Below are 22,239 nucleotides of genomic sequence, written 5' to 3' on the forward strand. Positions count from 1 at the left end.
AGGGGTACCAGCTCCGGGTGATAGGAGGTGGAAAACAGGGATGGGACTGGGGCAGGCTGGAGAGACTTTTAGGAGGATTTTGAGAGGGAGAAATGAGCTGGTGAGGGAACAGGTTGAGAAAGACAGAGTGACAGGTCGCAGTGGGGAAGCAGTGGGGTCCAAGTGTTTTCTACAGCGCTGTTGGTCCATCAGACTCTCTCCACCTCTTGGCTAAGTTGGTGCTCGAGAGAAACTGAGAGGGGGAGTTAAAAGCAGGAGACAAACAGGCTTTCGGGCAGGTGAACCCCGTTTTCTCGGGATGGATGGCGAGTGTGGTGGCCCAGGCAGGCAGGAACCCGGTTCGTCTCCGAAGCCTGTAAGGCTCCAGAAAAGAAAGATGCCAAATGTGGGGCGCTGCTCATTCTCCTGTCCCCGAGCTGCAGCTGGCTTTGCGGACGGCAGAGGAATTGGGTCTGAAGGGTCCTTTTGGGTACCAATCCGTCGCACGGGAGGGTCGCATCCCCTGTCACGACCTCGCTAAGTACTACCCAAGCCGCCTGCCTCTTCCAAAGATACCAGTAGCCCCTCTATCTTCCGCTCTTCTGACCAGAACCGGTCCCTTGCTTTGTGCACCGACCTCCGTGCACCAGCTCAGGCGCAGCGCCTTGGGGCGGGTCCCAGTCACCCACGCCTGCCCCCAGGGGCGGAGCGCAGCGGCGACAGCGTGGCCCCAGCCTCCGCCGCCGGTCGCGCTAGCCCCGCCGCTTGCGGACCTGCCCCCCATTCCCGCCCCCGTGCACCTCCACTCCGTGGTCCCTGCCCTCCCTTCCTCTCCACGCGGTCTGTCTGTCCGTCTCTCCGCCCACCAGAGCCGCGGTGCGTCGCATTTCTGACTCTAGTCTCTGCTGTGCTCATCTCCGCCACCGCCGCTGCCGCCTCTGCCGCTGGGATCTGGAGCCCCACGCCACGGAACCGGCCTCGGGCAGCGAGCTCCGCAGCCCCTCGGGCCCAGCAGTCCCCCCGCCGCCGCGGGGCCAAGCGCCTCTGGTTGCCGCCCCCAGCCCGGGCCAGCTGAGCAACTGGGCGCGTGAGCCGCCGCACCCGAGAAGGAGCGGCAGGCGCGGATCAGCGAAAGCGGCCAGTTCACCTACGGACTGGAGGATCAAGGTGAGTGGGCACCGCCCAGGGCCTCCCGGACCCCTACCCCGCACGGGGCTCGTTTGATGGGGAGCGTGCTCAGGGCCTGCTTCTCCCTACTTCTGGGTTGAACCTGGGCGGGCGCCTCAGAGCGTGCAGGGGCACGGAACCAGGACTTCCCTGGAAAGGCGCTGAGAGCTGAGGGCTGCATCCCCACCTCCGCGGCCCGTGCTGCCTCGGTAGCGACTCCTTTTTGCAACCCTGAGAAGCCGGCTGCAGGCCCACCCCGCCTGGGCGAGCTCCCTTCTCTCAGCCAACCCCAGCCCCTCCGACGCCCGCTGGAAAAGTTTGCTGTAGCCGGTTTCTTTCTCTCATTTTTTTTTTTCTTTTTGCCTTCGTCGTTGAGCGCTCCCGGGGGAATGCAGGGCCCGCTTATCTCGGAGGGACCTGGGTTCCTTACGTCCCCTTTCCAGATCCTTATCCTGCCCCCGCCGGCTACCTGGGAAAACTTCCTCCTGCGGATTTGGCCTCGAGGTGTTTTCTCGGTGACCCCCGGGACTAGGGAAGAGAATCTCGGCCAGGACTGCCGTTGGACTCCGGCGCCCTCACCGGGACCCCGGTTTCCGTAGTCAGCCCTGCTGTGTGGAGAGGGGGCAGAGGGTTGAGATATTTGCGGGGGTTTGGGTCACTAACCTCATCTGAATGGAAGCCATCGAATCTAATTTCCGCAGAGCGCCTTTCCAGCCCTTTCAGAATCCTTCCCAGGACACTGGCCTTACACTCCGCAAACACCCTGAGAGGCCGAGCTCTACCTCTGACCTACAACCAATGTCCTTTTTGAGTTGCCCGCATGGAACGCCAGGACTCTCCTGTTCATTCCCGCGTTTCTTTCCTCTTCCTCCATCCCTTTTTCGTTTCCTTCGACTTGGATTCCTTGCGGAGAATGTCCAGCTCTTGGCTGCATTTACACCTTTTCTGTTTCTTGCTGCTTTCAAATTGGACCCCTTGAAAAGAATCAACGGTTAAACCGCAGTGGCCGAAATCGGATTCTTGCAGCCAGGTCCTCCATGGGGAGCCAGCGCTTTGCACCTCCACCCCCTTTTCTTGGAAGCTTTATTTTGTCGGCTCTGGAGGGTTTATATATTTTAGTCTTAGCAGGTTTCTGTCCTATTCTTAGTATCTCATGTACATTTTTATTCCGTTTTGTGTTGGGATGCACGATCTTTCTCCGTTAGAAATTCTAAACTATAGCATGTGAAATAGTGACATGGAAACAGTGATTTCCGTGGAATCCCTAGAAATGCTCTGCAGGAACTGGAGCTGCTCCGGTTGCAATGAGTTCAGCACCTAGATTGTGGTCTCTCTCCCTCTTCTCACAGAACTAGATATCCTTTGAGACCTGACGACTGGTGAATTACCAGCACCCTGCAAAACTTAACATTTTACCACAGGGTGTGTTAAATTACCTTTGCCCCTCTGTAATTAATAATGTAGGATTATTTTTTTTTATTTTGAAGAAACACAAAAATCTGTGTTGAGCTTAATTTTGTAGCAAGGTGGGTCATCTGTAAGAAATGGCCTGTTTCTGCCCACCAGTCCTGTTTCTCCCCACCCCACAAAATTATGGTGGAGGGAGTGCTAGGGTGAGTTAATATTTAGCATAATTTTGCAGCACATGCTCAAGTGTAAAAAGCCTTTCTGAATTTATTCTCAAGGTTATTTGACAGTGGTCAACTGAATTTTATTTTCTATTATATTGTAGCCTGAAAGCATGCACTGTTCATAAACTATCACTGTGTGACAGCATTAGATATCACACACAGCCTCTCTGTTAGAATGAATCCTGTCCCCCCAAGAACCCAGTGTCGTGTGCCATTGAGAGCTAACTGAAAGTCAATGTGACATTCTTTTGTTTGACACACTCCCGACAGCAAAGAGTTAATGATAAGTGAGTCATTTCAGATAAATAAATCAGAAGGTTACCTGGGGAGGATTATTGTGATATTTTGTATTTGTGTTACTTTTTTTCATGTGGGGTTTCATCTTTCCAATATCAATTTTTGTTATCCCTTGGGAATGGTTCCAGTGCTGCTACTTTTTCCTAATGGTGAGAGGATTGGAAAGAAGAAGTCTGGGCAGTTGGTAGCTTTGCAGCTCTCAGCCCTGCCAGGTTGGCTTTCTTCTGGGCCTACATACCTGTAGAATCTGAGGGGATGAATACTCTTGATGTGTACCTATATTTGGTATTCTCTTTTATCCTAACTTTCTTCTGAGCTATTTGGACCCTGTTGGGGACCACTTCACACTGAAATAAAAGCATTGCTTTATAATCTCTGTGTTGGAATTTTGAAGACATTTTGCCTTTAGAAGTGACATGGGCTAGTTCCTAGACACCTTGCCATCTCAGAATGTCAGTACTGTAGTGCCATTTGGTTGAGCTTGTGGTTGAGAGAGCAAGAGCTCTGTGGTTTAAGACCTCAAAGGAATTAAATACACACACAAAAAAATAGGCCAAGTTTGTTTAAAACATTTCTACCTCCCACTTTGAATGCTCAGTTTTCTCTCCATTAGTGTTTTCCCATCATTCTGTCCCAAACTTTAGGGTGTGGTTTAACCAAAGAGTAATATATTTTATTATTTCTCATTAGTTTCCTATTTAATAAAAATTCCCCTTCCTGCAGATAATTAAAGTTTGATAGACTCTTAGAAGAAAGCAATGGGAACTAATTGATACTAGTATGGCTTAAACCTCCCACTTATATTTGTATCCACCTCGGCAAAGAAATTGGTTCTTCATTAATAAAGACCTATGCTTAGCATGAAGAGAACACCAAATTCCAAATATGTGAAATTTAAATGGAGTTAGAAATTCTGATGTGGAGGCCAAGCATGAGTAGGGAGAATCCAGCCCTGCTTGCTCTGCTGGCCCATTCTGCCTTTCCACACTAGCCTTCTTCTACCTCTGAAGACCTCTGAAGCACAGCTTCCTGAGCACTTTAGGAATTCTCACCACATCTTTGTAACTTGTGAGTGCATATGCATCCAACATGGTGTCCAGGAACCTGAGTGGACTATTCACTTATGAGCCAGGTTGTTAAGTTTTCATGTTCCACTTCTCTTTGAGTAGTACAAAGTTTTCCATTTTTGGTTTTGGCTACATTTTTAAAGGGAAAAATAAGCTTGAAATAAAGAAAACTTGGCCAGAAATGGGGGAAGTCTTTCCTCTTTTGGTTAGTGTTCCCATTGCAATTACTTCAATTAAAAATTTTTAAAAGGGGCTGGGTATGTGACTCAAGTGGTAGCACGCTTGCCTGGCATGCGAGGGGACCGGGTTCGATTCTCAGCACCACATACAAACAAAGATGTTGTGTCCACCAAAAACTAAAAAAATAAATAAATAAATATTAAAATTCTCTCTCTCTCTCTCTCTCTCTCTTTAAAAAAATCTATGAAGTAGTTAATGCAAATGTAAATTAGTATGATTGAACCATTCCACCATGTATACAATAAATATATATAATCTTTAATTTTTTTTTTTTAAATCTTGTGGGGAACGCACACCAAGAATCAGATCTCGGGAGGGACCTCCAGACCTACTGATAAGAACACCCAACTGCCACCTTGGCAGGCAGTTCAGCCCATATCACTGTCATCTGAAATTCCTTTCAGGGGAGCACTGGTGGGTGAGGTATTTGGATGGGTCCATATGTGTGGTCCAATTAGGTATATTATTGAGTCCAACTTGCTTTGGAAGAAAAAAAAATGTTATATGGCAGAATGGAAAACTCAGATCATGATTGTGCCTCTTGTAAAACTAAATTTGCTTTGAAAAGAAACCTTGTTTTTGCCCCCAGTGGATCAGCATCTTGAAATCATTCCTGTCCATATACCTACCAAATGACCTGCTTATTTCAGTCAATACTTAAACATTATAGCTTTACTTCTCCTGAAAATCAATTGGCTTGGAGGAGAGGAAGATCTTTCCATCATTCGAGAAAAGGAAAAGAAATTATTGGGGTATGTGGGATTTGCTTATTTTAGGTTATGACTTCACCTGGAGACCAGGGTGTTTATAGTTAACAATTAGAATTGGGTGTTTTTCCAGTAGCTAAGGAAGAAGAGACAAAGGGATATGCTGTCTTTTCATTTGTAATCACCTATACCTAGGGTGGAATTTGACAAGAGTGAAGGTTTGTCTTTTTCCCATCCAAGTGCATTTGTAAAGGAGGTTTTGGGGAGACTTTTACAGTGAGATGATGGCAATGGTGCCTATACTTGCCATTTGTATTCTCATCTATCTTTTGATCATACATAAGCCCACAGGTTTCAATCATTTAAACATCCTCTGGGCTGTCATTAAGCAGCCTTTTCGACACTGCCGCTTGCTTTGCTGAGTGTTGATACTTGGGTCTGGGAAATAAATGGAACAGAAAAGAAGTGTTAGCAGGGTCCTTGGTATAATTTTTGAACAGGATGTGGTTTTGGGCAATATTTGGGCTCAGAAAAATGATACCCCAAATATGGCACTTTGGCATGCTGAGTCCTCTGAAGGACCTTTAGAAGCAAAATATCTTCTGACCATCTTCTGCCCTTCTTCCTCCTGTTTCCCCTTCTCTTCCAAGGCAAAATTATTTTTTTTCCCCAAGGCAGGTCACAGAAACTAGATTCCTCTTCCCTAAACTCAGCCATAACACCAAGCAGTATTACTCTAATTTCTGCCTGCCACCTTTCCGTGTCACACACCACCTTTCTGCATCACAGCTGATCATAACCGAAATTCAATGTGGCCACAAGATGTACCTTGTCTTATGATAGCAGATCATATGACCTTCATTCCAGAAGGGGTCCTGCCCCACACCCAAGAGGAAGAAATGCCATGGAGAGATACCAAGAAGAATCTGGACAGTCCTTGCTGAGTTCCATACTTGGTTTACTACCATTAGCTCATATTATTTTGTGTAATCACATTTTTTTATGGTTGTTTTTCACCCAATCTAAGCATAAAAATACTAGCTTTCCCCCAATCCTTGAGTCTTCATTTCTGCAGGCTCCTATGTCATTTAGAACTCTGAATAAATACATTTGTTATGCATTTTTTCCCCGTTAACCTGTCTTCTTGTTGGCAAGTAGGCCATGCCCTTTATCATAGGTAAGGTAAAGTCTCACACCCTTCCTGTCCCCATAGCAGCTAAAGGTTTCATGTGATGGCTGGTCAGACATAAGAGGCGATGTGTGGGACTGATATATCTCACACTGTGATATTTTACAAATAGGCCTGAGCTTTGGCTACCAATTCCTTCATTATTTGGAACTGGTGTGATAAGGCTGCTCAATCTCTAAAAGGAATATTGTGGGTTATTTAGCCAAGAATGGCTTAAACAAGCTTGTGCTTGGGTAGAACACATGACTGAAAATTTGATTGTTTGTGTAACTAAGAGATGCCACTTATGACTTATTTCAAAGGAGAACAAAGAAATATAAATCAGGATCACACTGAGGATGTTTTAATCTTTGAACCAAGGCAGGTGAAGCTTGGGCACTGCCTGGGATTTGTCACAGATGTCTGTTGTCAAGGACTCTCAATGTGCAAAACAGGAGACAAAAATAAAATCTGTCTTACACATGTCCTACCTAAGAAGTTCCCTCCTTAATTTAAGTGGAACAGTTTTACTCCACTTAAACATTCTGAGAATTTTTGATGTGTTTTTGGTCCAAAGGAAGGAGGACAAAAAATGTGACATGTAATTTGGGTTGATGTTGGTTGTAGTTAAAGAAAAACAAATTGGGTATTTCTTTCTGTTAATTGTCAGAAGGTGTGGTGAGGGCTTTTGTAGTACAGGATTCTTTGCTTTGGGTAAAACCAGTCCTCCAGATGGGATTGTGCTGTTGGGTCAGGGCAAATCAGTACCCACAGGCCCAGGAGCCTGAATGATTGAATGTTGTACTGTTTTTCTGATGGAAGGACCTGGTTGGATGGAGCAGCATCTGCCTGAGAGACATGAGTTGATGCAGGGCAAGGAAATGATCTGGTGTGATATCAGGGAGTGTTAGGGGTCTGTGGAGTTTTTCTAAAAAGGACAGCTGCTATCACCTTGCAGAAAATACATGCCTCATATTGCAAATGCCTGTGATTTCTCAAGAGATGCCAGAATGCTTGATTTTTTCATGTGAAATCTCCTAATTGTGAAAACACAGTGTGGGCCAAACAAAACGCATCTTGGCCCATGGGCTGTCAGTTTGCAATCTTTGGATAAGAAATTGTAGCTCTGGCTGTGGGTTTCTTAATAAGGAATCCTTTCTCCTTGTTTTTGTCAGGCTTACTAGAAAGCAGCACCCGGCTGAAACCTCATGAAGCTCAGAACTACAGAAAGAAGGCATTGTGGGTATCCTGGTTCTCCATTATTGTCACACTGGTCCTTGCAGTAGCTGCCTTCAGTGAGTATCAGGAGTCTGCTGATCAATACATGCTGGTGTTGCCTGTCTCTAACCCTGTGGGATGTAGTTTTTCTTTTACTTGACTGTTATTGATGAGTAAATTTTTTTTAGATGTTTGGATCGTCAGGGTACTTATAAATTAGTAAAATGGCTTCTCTTCTCTGCAGAGGGAAGAGGTATTATGACAAAGAAATGGAAAGCAAAGCTGAGAACCTTGGCTTTCATCAGTATGCTGGTTTGTGGAAGTAGATTCTGGCTGCCAGCTGAAGAGTGAAAATATATATTCTCTTGGTGGATGCCTTTAGCTTGGACTGACATGTGACAAATATATATCCTTGAGCTTTTGAGTCTGATGCAACAAGATGAGTGCAATATAGCAGTGAGCCCTCTCTCTGCCCCCACCAATTATATCTTGCATAAAATTTGGAATAAGATCATATTACATTTTAATGAAAGAAAAAAATAGGAGGGTCTTCTCTCAAGTTTTCAGTGGCCACAGAAATATAATCCTTTATTAAAATCAAGGAAAACTATGAAAATGGAACAATTTATGCCTACAGATAATCTCATTTGGGGACTAGGAAGCCCTGTGGTATGTGTATTCTCAATCAACATTTGCAGCCTATGAAAATGTGCATGTGCTATTTGTTCTTATTAATCATGCAATGATTCACAAACCCAAGTAGTGACAGCTACCGCTCAACCTTAGTAGAATCCATGCTTTCTGTTTTGTATTTTTTTAATGATGGGGAGAAGAAGTAGGTATTTTGTACATTTTATGATAAATTTATTACCTAATAAGATCTGTATTCCAAGTGATCAGCATCATACAAGTTGTCTCAGAGTAGGAGAAAAAAAGAATTGTGTACATCAGAAACTATAGCTCTGTGTGTGTTGTTTAAAATTCTATTCTGTCAGATTGGATCTGCTGTTGAAAGGGATTGGCTCCCAAGAGGAAATATTAGAATTTGACCAAATGCTCCCTGCAAAACTAGACATATATTACTTGAAACAATTTATATTTAAAACATTGTATCTTGGCTCTAGAAAAGCCAAACATTTAGAAGCAGAGGGTAGTGCATTTCAGGAAATATCAGTGAGCCAGAAATTTAATCAAGAGGAATTCTGATTCCTGAAAACAGCCACTCTTTCCTCTTCCCTCCCTTTAAATAAAAATACTGAAACAAGAATAACAAGCCCATTGATGTCCCTGGAGGGTAATTTGGTTGTGGTGGCTGGTAGGGAGCTCTGGATCAGACACCATAATTTACATATGTAAAGGAAGAGGAATGGAATGAAGGGAGGTGATTTACAGATGAAATAATAGTTACTCAGACTTGTGCATGTGCCCAGTAGAGCTGTTATTACTTTTGTGGGTGTTTGAATGAAGACCTGAGTGTGAAGAAATCAAAAGCAAGTCTTTCCTTGGGGAGAATATTGTTATATTTGATATACTTAAATCTCACAATAGAGAAAAATTATGAGGAAATTTTGTTTTCACTTGTTATACTTGATCAGTTGTGTTATCTTAAAAATGTTGGTCCATTTCTTTTAGGAAAAAAACTTGCATAGTGCCTACAGAGTTAGGATGTTGCTTTGGGCAAAGAGTTTCCTTTTCCTTTTCTTTTAAACTGGATATCACCCCTTTGGTACAGCAAGTATTTAAATCTCTAACTTCTTGCCTAGAACATATGGGCATTGGTATATAATGTCATGAGCTGTGTTATTTTCTATAGTACATTTAAGTTGTCTTCAACTTCTGGTTTAGTTAAACCAAAAAATTAAGAAGATAAAGTTTTCCCCCACTTGCATTACAGAGTAGCTTCTCTGCGTGTGTGTGTGTGTGTGTGTGTGTGTGTGTGTGTGTGTATGATCTCTATGTTGTTAGAGTTGTTAGTTTCATTCTAGATTCCTAAATGTATTTGTAATGTGAAATGTTTAAAATAATTTACTTGTTGATCATTTTTTTTTTTTGTAATCCTCTTCATAGTTTAGAATGGAAAGAAAATAAATAGGGATTAAGCAATGTAACTGACTTTTGAAGTTATATTTGAGTCAGTGTCTAAAGAAAAATTCTACATTTCAGAAGTGACAATAATATCTATATTTTTTAAGTGTCCCAGAGAGCCCCCCAATCTTTTATTTTCCAAGGGAATGGTTGACAGAGAGGTAAATGAAATGGAAAACTGGCTTGGTGAATCCCTGTCCTATCCAGTAAAATTATCAGGTTGAACCAAATAGCATTAATAAGAGAATTACTACAGATTACTGTAGGTGATGCTTCAGTGTGTCAGAAATGTCTTTGGAGTGTGTGCTACTGTGGATGCACATACATGTGTGTATGTCATGTGTGTGTGTTTGTGTGTGGCTGGTTGGGAGTGTTAATCATGATGAAGAGAAGTGGGTAGTATTTATGTTCATGGCTTCTTTCTACTGTTGGATGATAAAAAGTTGGGGGCATGCCCAGTGTCTATCTTTGCGTGGAATCTATAGTCCAGACTGTTAAATAAATGAATTGAGAGAGATATTAAAAAATCTTTTTTAAAGACTTGTTTGGAAGGAAAATATTTTTTGGAAAATGATAAACTGTACCTAAATGTACATTTAGGTGCCAGGTTTAGGTCTCAGTTACAGTTTTTGAAGACATTCAGGTCATCCTGTGGAAATTATCTTGCTCAGGACAGTGTCTGGCAACCGCATCTACTCGGATCAGTGGGAATTGTTATCTTACCTACTGGATTGCCACTTTCTATTTATTTGTAAATGTTTTTAGTATGCTGTGTTTCCTCAAAAGAATAATTACTAAAAGACCTATTGCTAGTTAATTTGTGATAAATCATTTGAAAAATTAGGAGGACTTTCAAAGTTTGTGACTTGAAAGTGCATTGAATGATATGTGAACTAATTTTGATAAGCCTGGGTAATACAGTGATTTTGGCCTGTTTGAATGCTGATATAAAACCAGATGGTAATGCATCTTGGAATATTTCAGACAGGGCCTAGTTTGGTTTTAAAATTGATTCTGCTTATAATTGGCAGGCAGCATGGAAAATGGCAATCCTGTTATGAACAACTGTGGAAAATATCTGTTTTAATAATGAGGCTAGAGAGAGAACAGAAGTTCAGTTTCAAAACTCAGGGTTTTGACATTATTGATGTCTTTATTAGAATGATTGAGGAAAATATATTCTGATTCAATTTTTGAGGTTTGAGTACAAGTTAATTTTTAGGCACTCAGAGCTTGTTCTGTGGGAAATGAAGATATATTTGAAATATTCTCAGGGGAATGCTTTTCTAAAATACATAGCTCCATTAAAGAAAAGCACTCTAGACCAAAATCATCTCAGAAAAAAACCCACTCAAAAATTGAGTGCATCAGTGGATTTAAGAATTAGAAAAAAAATCTTTGAAAGGTGTGATTTTCTTTTTATATGTGGGGATATAAATAATTTATTCAATTTTAGTATAAGTTCTTAACCTTTAAAAATGATAGAATAATGTTCATTTATTCTAAAATGTGAGGCCAAGAGTTGATATGTGGATAAAATGAAATTACATGACTTGTTCATACATGCAGCAAAAAATGCATGGCAACTTTCGAAAGGGTTCTTTCACCTGGCAGACACATTGTCAGGTAGAAAAAAGCCCAAGACCTCCCGGGGTTTTTCTGAGACCCCAAGTGTAACATCTGAATATAGTTATAGTGGACTTAAAGGTTCAACCTGACCTGGCCCTCTCTTTTGGGGAACCTTTACTTCTTGTCAGGACTGCAGCCCATGTCCTTTGATACAGCTCTGCATCTCCAGGGTCTCACATCATGAATTTCTCCTTAAAGAGGCCTCCCCATCCATGTGGCCTCAGGCCTCGGAGTGATTTTCATCTATTACACTGCCTGTTTTCTTCCTCACAGTTCTTCCCTTTTTGTTCCTTCCTCCATTTGGTAATGAAGTTTGTGAAGCCCCCTGATCTATTATGCCTGAGAGCTTCTACCTCTGAAATGCTGCCATGAACCAAAGACTTAAGTCTGCAGCATACATTCTGCTTGTAGAATGATCCTTTGTGTTGTTTGCTGGTCTCATATTTACTGTTTATTTTAAAAAGCAGTGTATACGTGTGATAAAAACCTCACAAGACCATGAATACTTGGTGCTCATCTCTGTTTCTCAGTTCCTGCTCCCCACAGACAACCTTTCTCATCAGTGCCCTATGGGGTCTGCAAGACATTTTCTGTAAACACAGAAGTCCAGGTGTGGTTCCTATATATACATTCCAGTTTTTCCTACTGTTAGATATAGTATCCTTTTTTAAAAAATCTTTTTTAGTTGCACATGTACACAATACCTTTATTTTGTTCATTTGTTTTTATGTGGTGCTGAGGATTGAACCCAGTGCATCACATGTGCAAAGTGAGTGTTCTACCATTGGGCTGCCATTCTAGTCCTAGATGTAGTATCTTATCTTTTCTGGTCTTTTAAACAGCCTGGGCTTCTTCACAAGTGACTGCTTTTGCTGTTTTGTATGAAGTGTAATGGAAGTGAAAAATCTTCAGGAATAACCTCCCCATGAATGTCGGCCTGCTGCTGCTGATCCGGGTGATGAGGGAGCGGGTTGGGGGATGTGGCCAGGAAGTTGTGAACCACATCCTGGTGATGTTTAGAGGGATAACTTGCTCCCTGTAAGTGTGTTCTTCGAATGATAACTAAGGAGGCGGTTTCTGAGAGGTGGAAACAAGAGGGAGGACCAGGCAGAAATGAGGTTTGAGAACCTCACCATGAAAATTTTCTGCACTTCTGGGTTCCTTCTTTATACCCTTGTGGTCAAGTCATCAAAGATCCTGTGCTGGCCACCCTCTGTGCTGCTAGCTACTGACAGCACATCATGAAATGAGGAGCGGTGTTGTTGTTGTTGTTGTTGTTGTTATGGTGCTGGGGATTGAAGCAGTTGTTTTGGTCTGGCCCTTTGCTTCCTGTGAGGCCCATCATTATCTTGCCTGCTTCTTCCTGGTTGGACTCATCTCCTCCCATCCCCCCAACTTATGGCTACTCCAGCTCACACATGCATCTCGTGGTCCCCAAATATACACTCTGCTCTTTGCCCTTTTATTCATGCCTTCTCTTTCCTTGGTCTCAGACATCTTTGCCTCCTGACTCCCACCCTCATTTTCTAGGCAAATTTTACTTATTTCTCAAAATTAAGATGAAAGATCACCTCTTCCTGGAAGCCCCCTTTCCCTTATAGCCCCACAGACACCATAGATTAGACACTCGATGCACAATACTTGGATTGTCTCAATATTGCTTTCTGTACTAATATACACTCCTCAGTGCTGGGGCCTCTGCTTTCTGTCAGTGTTCTCAGTCCTAACACAGTTGGCCTGCAGATATTGCCCAGAATGGAGTCAATTTTGATGAATTCCTCAGCTACCCTGGGTGCATCAGTTTGAGGATTGATGTTTGCAAATAGAGGTGGCATTCAAAGGAATAGCAGCTTTCTCAGGTGAGTAGAAGCAAAGATGGAAACTGCAAGATGGAATTTTCAACTTTGTAAATGGCTATGTTGCAGGAACTCCTTCTCTCTCCTTTCTGCTCCCTACTGGCTCCCTGGTGTTTCCCTCTCCTTTCACTGCCACTTGGACTGAAAGATCCAGGCTTCCATTAACAGGGTCTCACCTGCCTGCCTTTGTTGGAGGCACATCTTCCCTAGTCTCCAAGCTCACAAAGAGCTGCTGTATCCAGCCAGGAGTGGAGGCGTGGTCTCAGCAGCTGCCTGCCTCTTCTGCCTCCTTTCTTGTTGAATTCTGCACACAGCATATAATTAAAAATGTGACCAGGGCACATTAGCAGGAGGGTGTCCTTGCCTCACAGCCATGGTGGGGGCATAGGGGAGTTGGGTGACAAACCTGGCTAGATTCCACGTGAGGCATACTGCCTTTTTGTTTGGGTCCAAAAGGGTGGAGGCTTCTTGGGAGATCTGTGAGGTCTTTCCCTTTTGCCTCTCAGTCTCTTTCCAATCATATTTATGAGCCAGTTGAATGAGAAGGGGTTTTCTGGTCTGCTCCTGTGCTAAACTGTGATTTGATCCTCTGGGTACTGCCTTTGTAAGGTGAATGTCTGTAGGAGGCCCTCCTGGACAGGAGATGACTTTGCTGGGTCCTGTGCCATGTTCTGAGATATAGGAGCACTGAGATTTGGAAGGAGCAGATGAAGTCAGAGGGAAGGAGAGAACCTTCTTTCATTCCAATAAAATAAGCTGTTTCTCATTTCCACCTTTCTCCATGCCTGACACCCATCCCTCCTTCCAGCGGGGGAACATATTCATCCAATCATTAGTGATTACCTCTGCCTGTCTGTGAAGAACACTCTTCTTGTGTGACATCCACACAGGATGTCAAGAATTTGAACAGTCTGTCCCCTTGAAGAATTTGGGTCTAAGTGGGCAGGTGATGACCAGGCAGCAGGATAGGACAATAAATCCAGACCTCCTACATTGGTTGTACGGGAGTGCTCAGGAGAGGGCATCACTGATCTTGTACAGATTGTCTGCCACCCCCAGCAGCTACCCAACCTTCCAAAGGATAGAAAGTGAATTAATGCTATCTGTGTAGAAGCTAAGGCTGACCTGGGGTGGAAGGAGTGGGGAAAGATTGCTGGTCTCAGTAAGAGGAGCTTGGGTTATGATGTCCATATGGCTGTTTTAGTGTGCCCAGGCGGCAGCAACAAAGTACCACAAATTCAGTGACTTAAACAACAGAAATTACTTTCTCATAATTCTGGAGGCCAGAAGTTGGAGATCAAGGTGTCTGTGGGGTTGTTTCCTTTTGAGACTCTTTGCGTGACTCATAGCTGTTTGTCCTCTCTCCATGTCTTCACACCATCTTCCCTGTGTGTCTGTGCCCTAATTTCTTCCTTCTCTAGAGGCACCAGTCATGTTGGATTAGGGCCCACTGTCATGACTTCATTTTAAATTATTCACCTCCTTAAAGACCCTGTCTCCAAATACAGACAACATTCTGCAGTACCGGAGTTTAGAGTTTCAGCTTATGAATTTGGGGGAAGATAAGTTATAGCCCATAGCAATATCCTTGCCCAGCACCAGGCAGTTGGAGGAAGCTAAGATCCCAGAGTAAAGTAAATTCCTTAAAAAAAAACAAAAAACATTATTTGAGGACATTAGAAACTAAGTCAAGGGCCTTCCACTGAAATTTGTTTTATTTTTTTTTTCTAAAGGCAACAAGGAATTTGTAAACAGATTTAAATTTAATAAATTTAAACTCAATAAATTCCTAAAAAAAAAAAAAAAAAACATCACTTTCAATGAAACGGCAGACTGAAATAATCACATGCACCAGCCCGGGAGGACAATGAGGAAGCTCTCTGTTTAATAGCTCTGCATGAGGTGCGGATGGGGTGTGGGTATGGGACTTTTCACTAGAATTCATAACCATGAGGAAGAACTCATATAAATTTATGGTTGGAATTTTCCAAGGTGGATTCCTTGGGAAATAAACCTGGAGACTCTGAGATGTACTGGAGGAGGTTTATTGGGGGTGGGTTCTAAGGGCTGAGAGGAACTCTTATAAGCTTGGGGGCTGGGGCTGTAGCTCAGGGGTAGAGTGCTTGCCTAGCATGTGAGAGGCACTGAGTTTGATTCTCAGCACCTCATGAAAACAAACAAATAAAATAAACGTATTATAACCATCTACAACTTTTTTAAAAAGTAAAAAAGAATAACCCTGGGAAGGGAGCCGGGAGCAGGAGGACAGAGGGAAGAGTTGAACTGCAATGCCATTGCCTTGGAGCTCATCCTGTAGGGACTTGCAAGCTGGGATGCTCCTCTGGAGATGTCCATAGATGCCGGGAGACCAGACTGGTCCTAGGTATAGGCTGCTCCAGGGACACGTATAACCTTGGGAGGCAACTTCCTTTAGCAGAGGACTGTTCCACATTCCAAGAGAGGGATGCAGTTGTCACAGAACTCACTCCGTGCAGCTGAGGGAATGAGTGCCTACACCTTGAAGAAGGGTCAGGGAGACATGTCAAGGCATTCACTCCAGGTTTTTTTCCCTTAAAGATCCCCCTGGAACCCCAGAGCTGGGAATGGAACCCAACATCTCACTCATGCTAGGCAAGTGCTCTACCCCAGCACATTCTAGGCTTATACACTCTATTTTACCTGGAAACCCATAATGCTATCTCAGTTAATGTTGTTGAGCTATTAACATGGATGTGGTCCTAGTTTGTAAATACAACTGGAGCATGTGAAAGAAGCAGGTGCAGAACACTGACCAAAGGCCTGCAGGTGTTCCACAGATGTAACCACACCAAAGATAAGCTCACAAGCCAATATTAGAGAGTTCCCAGGAAAAGGGTCTCCCATGATTGACAGCCATATAAACAGCATGATAAGAAATGAATTCCAGATGAGAGAATTGTCTGACAAAATCTGAAAATAAGTATGTTTAATATGATAGACAATTAAAATGAATTAAGCATACTAAAGAAGACTGAACAGAGCAATTGGAAAATAATCAATGTATTTTTGATATTTTTATTGAGGTTTAACCTGGATGTAGTCACAAAAAAAATTAAGAACTATAACAATCTCCATTCTTTCTCCTGTTTCCCTCTAGTCCTTTTACTAGAAACCACTTTACTTATGTAGTTAATTCTTTGTTTACTTGTATGTGTACAATAACAGGCTACTAATGCTAATTCTTGATTCTTTTTTTAAGGTTAAACAATATTTGTTGGCTTCCTAAGATGAAAGAAGGTGATTTATTCTTATATTCTCCTGGACCCACACAATCACACTAATTTTATGAAGTTATTTTCATGCAAAATAACTATTTTTTTTTATTATTATGACTCCTACTCATTGAGCCATCAGTGGAGCATGATTACTTCTTTCTTGCACAGTTTTTTTTTTTTTACTCTGGATTTAATATGTTTATTCCTGTGTTTACTTTTCTGTGTATTTATTTCTTGTTAAGCTCTACTTCTTATTTTCTGTTCTAATCTCAACTTCTCTGAGATACTTACAGATGCACAGATAATTCCACTTGTTTCTTCTTGCAGAATGATCATTTGGATCCATTTGAGTACTGCTGATCCATTCTGGTTGCCCTTTCTACTGCACAGCTGTATCCTTGCATTTCTCTTTACTATGTTTTTTGAGGATTTACCTTTATTTTTCTTTCTTGTTGGGCTGCCGTTTTTCTGGATATCAGGTTTTTCTCTTCGGTTCGCTCTTGATGGTGGAGGGGGGTACATATTTTCTCTTAGCTCCCTAGAAACAGGCCCATGGGAAATGTAACTTTCAAGCTGTGCAAGGCCTGAAATGTCTTTAAAAATCCTGACATTTGATTAATGGCTGGATAAAAAATTCTTGGGGAGGAAATAATAGTCCTTACGAGGTCTGAAGGTTTTACTCTATTTTCCTATAATTTCTAGTGTTGCTGTCTAAGTCCTAAACTATTCTGAATCCTAATCCTTTTCCTGGGCCTTGCTGTGCTGGCGATCTCTTTTCCAGAGGTACCCCTAGGTTCTGTTTTTTCTTCCTATGAAATTTCCTCAACTCCTCCTGTTTTTCTATTGAGTTTTTAATTTTCACCATTGAGTTTTGTTTTTTCTTCTAATTGCATGAGTGTGCTCATTTAAAAAATTGTACATCTCTTAATATATGGATTTTTAAAATAGATCCTTTCTTATATTCTGGAAATTTTTTGATTTTTTTAAAGAAACTTTTCTATTTCTTGCACTGTCTTCCTCTAAGATTTAGTTCTTGTTAGAAGATGAATCCTGTGAGTGGTGATCTTAGATATCTGCTTATATTAAGAATGGGTTGCTGGGTGTGGTCGAGCATTCCTGTAATTCTAGTGACTCAGGAAGCTGAGGAAGGAGGACCATGAGTTCAAAACCAGCCTCAGCAACTTAGCAAGGCACTTAAGAAAAAAAAGTGGGGGGATGGAGAAGTGGCTCAGTGGTTAAGTACCCCTGGGTTCAATCTTGGGTATTGCCCCCACAAAAAAAGAGCAATTAAAATGCTGATGGGAGCTATGAGCTGTGGTTGGTGTCTACTGTAGGATGATGTAGCTGGTCTCTTTTGTTGGTAAATTCCATTTTGGTGCATCTAGGCCCTAATCTTGCATTTTTTTCTCTAAGTGTCTGGTAGGGGAATTGTGGCTGAGTGGGTATTGTCCTTCTGTGGAGAGTTGGGGAGGGAATCTGGAAAACTGCAAAAAATTTTGGATTTTTAAAATTAGAGCATTTTAATTGTACATTGTATTTGGGTTCTTTTTGACAAAATGTAAGGAATTTGATTATGATCTCCATTCCCCCTCACTTTTCCTCCCCTTCTCCCTCCCCTTTTTTTTCCCCTCATCTACTCTATTGATCTTCCTTTCACTCCTTCTTTATTTTCAATTAGTACATGAAGGTGAAATTCCCCTTGGTACATTTATATATGTTTGTAACTTAATTTTGTTAAATTTATTCCATAATTTTCCCTTTCTTCCTCCTTCCCCCTTGTTCTACTCCACTGATCTTCCTTATATATGTATGATATCTGATTCCCCCCCACTGCTTTCTTTCTGTTATTTTGCTCTTGCTTCATAGGAGAGAAAACATTCGACCCTTGATTTTCTGATTCTGTCTTATTTCACTTAGCATGATCTTCACCATTTCCATTCATTTACTTTAAAATGCTGTTATTTCACTTTTCTTATATCTGAATAAAAGTAGCATGTGCACACACACACATACATATAACATTTTCTTGAGCCATTCATCTATTGATGAGCATCTGAGTAGATAGCATAATTTTACTATTGTGAATTGTGCTGCTATAAAAGAGAAATGGATATATCTCTATAGTATGCTGATTTTAGTTCCTTTGGATGAATACCAAGGAGTGTTATAGCTGGGTCCTATGGTTGTATCATTCTTAGTTTTTTTGAAGTATCTCTATACTGCTTTCCAGATGGTTGTACAACTTTGCAAACCTACCAACAGTGTATGAGTGTACCTTTTCCCCCATAACCTCCCCAGCATTTATTATTATTCATGTTCTTGATCATTGCCATTCTTGCTGTAGTGAGGTAAAATCTTAGTGTAGTTTTGATTGATTTTCATTTTCCTGATTGTTAGAGATGTTAAACATTTTTTCATGAATTTGTTGGTCCTTTGCACTTCTTTTTTTGAAAAATTTCTGTTTGGGCTGAGGTTGTGGCTCAGTGGTAGAATGCTCATCTAGCATGTGTGAGGCCCTGGGTTCGATCCTCAGCACCACATAAAAAAAAAATAAACAAAATTAAGGTATTGTGTACAACTAAAAAAATAAATATTAAAATTTAAAAAAAATTCAGTTTAGTTTTTTTGCCCATTTATTGGTTCAGTTACTTGTTTTTTTGGGTGTAAAGATTTTTGAGTTTCTTTTTTCTGTATATTAATCTCCTGTAGGAAGATTAGCTAGCAAAGATTTTTTTTCCCATTCTGTAGGCTCTCTCTTTACTCTCTTAATCCTTTCATTTGCTTTTCTAAAGCTTTTTAATTTGATGGCATTCCATTTATTGATTTTTGGTTTTACTTTTTTTGAGTTTTAGGGGTCTTGTTAAGGAAGTCAGTGCCAGCACCAATATGATGGAGACTTGACCTTATGTTTTCTTCTTTCAGTTGCAAGGTTTCTGGTCTAATTCCTAAGATTTTGATCCATTGTGATTTGACTTTTGTGTAGGGTGAGAGATAGGGATCTAGCTTCAGCTTCATTCTTCTACATAGGGGTATTCAGGTTTGGAAAATTTTTGTTTTAAAATAGACTTTGAACACTCTCCTCTTCTCATTATTTTATTGTCTTACCAATTCCCCCCTTTTCTGGGTGTCCTAAGGTATAAATGGGGTGCCTTTTTGCTTTCACACTGCTTTGTTAGGCATTTGCTTTCTGGAGTCTGTTAAATCAATTCCCACTTGCCCATATGTTTCTAGCTTCTAAAAATTGTTTCTGTTGCCTCATTCATTTTTTTCCTAATGGGTTTTTCTTCTTAAAAAATTCCTGGTCTCCTAGTTTAGTGGGATGTTTAGAAGAAACAAAAGTAAATGTGAGGAACCACCCTGTCATATTTTTCTGGAAGTGTCAGAGAACAGTTTGTAGTGAAAAATATGCTAAGCTAACCAGAAACCAGAAGTAGCTAGTGAACCAAAATATAGAATGTATGACAAAGTGGTTCATGTCTCTCATGTTTAGTTGGAGACATGGAAGACAGGATAAGTTCCATTGTGAACAATTAAGAATTCCAAAAGCAGAAAGAGAGGAAACAGAAAATAGTCAATGTTTTAGAGGTGTCTAAAACTGTTTGGGAGCTGATGGGAGAGATTGAGGACATATGATTCAAACCATGGCAGAGAAAAAAAGAATTAGAGCACTTACCTTATTCAGTAGATGACAAAAGTGAAGTAAATGACACAGAAAAAAAGTATATACTCTGCAAAATAAAATGTAGGAACAAAACCAACATTTCTTCAGTTACAGAAAGTATAAATGTGTTTCATAAACCAGGTAAAAGTTAGAGAAGGGGATTTGGGGGTGTAGCTCAGTGGTAGAGTGCTTGCCTAGCATGCATGAGATCCTGGATTTGAAGCCTTGGGGTTCAAGTCCCAGCAGTTTCAAAAAATAAAAATTAAATTAAATTAAATTAAAAAGTCTGAAACAGATACTAGTAAAAAGTTTTTGTAGCTATATACAATCAAGAAAACAAAACCACATGAAGACCAAAAGCATTATTAGGCATAAAGAGTGGTACTATAGAAATAAAAGGTTCATTTTACTGAGAATATAAAACACTTGTCAATATCAAATAACAAACCTCAAAGCACCCAATCAAAAATGGATGGAATTTTTGGTAGAAATTGACAGATCATAATTTTAATGGTAGACTTTTATAGATCCCCTTCTGCTAGTTGATAGAAAGAACCAAAAATTTAGTGAAGACATGAAAGATTTGACTTATGTACTTCAGTATTTTTCAACATTTTGACTGCTCTCCATAGTAAGAAATGCATATGTGACCTAGAAAATGTATTATGTGTATACATACTGTATGTTATCATAACTAAGACACTTTTGATTATGATATGACATTATTTCTTGGTGCCACTAGGAAACAAAAATACTGTCATTAAATGATATCATGCTGTTCATTGTGTGAGCTACTCAATGTCAGAGTTGTTAAAATGTGAAAAAAAAATTCACTTTGATAATTTCTATTCTCTCTTAGTTTAAAACTGCTGGTCATAACCTATCAAATTGACTTCATGCCCCAATAGTGATTTGGAACTCTCAGTTTAAAGAACACTGACTCAATGTGTCACTATGAAACCACACACACAACAAATTTGCTTCAACATCATGAACTTGTATACAGTGTCACCACTTCCATCATCAGAGCAGAAATCTCATTAAAATTTCTAGGAATCTGTATTTTGCAAAGATCCTTGAACATGTTAAAATGATAATTTGAAGTCGAATTTAGCTAAAATACTCCTGTATATAATTATATATAATGTGAAATAAAGCAACACATTTCTGAGTAGCACATGGATGAAAGTTAATTTAAATATTAAGAATTATTTAGAAATAGGTAAAGAACAACTCAAACTATCACTAGGTGCCCTTCAACAGACAAATGGATAAAGAAAATGTTGTATATATTCACAATGGAATATTACTCTGCCTTAAAGAAGAATGAAATTATGGCATTTGCAGGTAAATGGATGGAGCTGGAGAATATCATGCTAACACAAATAATCCAATTCCAAAGAAACAAAGGCTGGTTGTTTTCTCTAATATGTGGATGTTTATGTACAACAAGAGGGTGAAGAGCAGGCTAGAGAAGAATAGAGGTAATTTGGATTAGATAGAAGGGAGTGAAGGGAGGGAAGGGGGTCTTGGGGTGGGAAAGATAATAGAATGAATCAGACATTTTGAACCTATATGCATATATGATTACATGACCAGTGTAATCCTATATCATGTACAACCAGAAAAATGAGAAATTATACTATATTTATGTATGTTATATCAAAGTGCATAAATGCATTATACTGTCATGTATAACTAGTTATAACAAATAAAAAAATAAATGAAAAAAGAATTACTTATAATTTAAAATGAGAAATTGAAAGTTGATAAACTGTCAAAACTAGGAAGCTAAGAAGCAGAAAAAATAGTAGACATCATGATTGTAACAGCTACAAGGAAATACATTTAAGAATACATTTAAACAATACATTTAAGAAAGAAAAAATATACAAGAAAATCATTAAAAGCAAAGCCATTGTTTTAAAACTGGTAAATGAATCTGAATTCTGGTAAGATTGATTTAAAAAGAAAACGAATGAAAGGTAATTAGAAATGAAATGATAGGTGTAATACATAATGAAGAAAACTTTAGGAACTGAGATTATTTTTCATAATTTTATGCCTATAAATTTGAAAACTTATGTAAAATGCACAGTTTTGTAAAATAATTACCTTCTCTGATTGGCTCAAGGGAAAAGAAAATTGATCTGAGTGGTATGTAATCACTAAAGAAAAATCACTAAAGTGGTCACAGACCATGAAAGTATTTATTCTCTGCAGTGGTTCTCTATCAAGTGTGCTTCTGTACTTCCCTCCCTTCCTAGGTGACATCTGGCA

The 22,239-nt window shown here is 40.5% G+C and overlaps 1 pseudogene; it reads left to right on the forward strand.

Moving 5' to 3' along the window:
• The first annotated feature begins 383 nt into the window (after positions 1-383).
• Positions 384-22,239, forward strand: part of LOC143410746 (uncharacterized) — a 190,505-nt pseudogene continuing 168,649 nt past the window's right edge.

Source organism: Callospermophilus lateralis, chromosome 11 (genome assembly GCF_048772815.1).
Source record: "Callospermophilus lateralis isolate mCalLat2 chromosome 11, mCalLat2.hap1, whole genome shotgun sequence".
NCBI lineage: Eukaryota > Metazoa > Chordata > Mammalia > Rodentia > Sciuridae > Callospermophilus > Callospermophilus lateralis.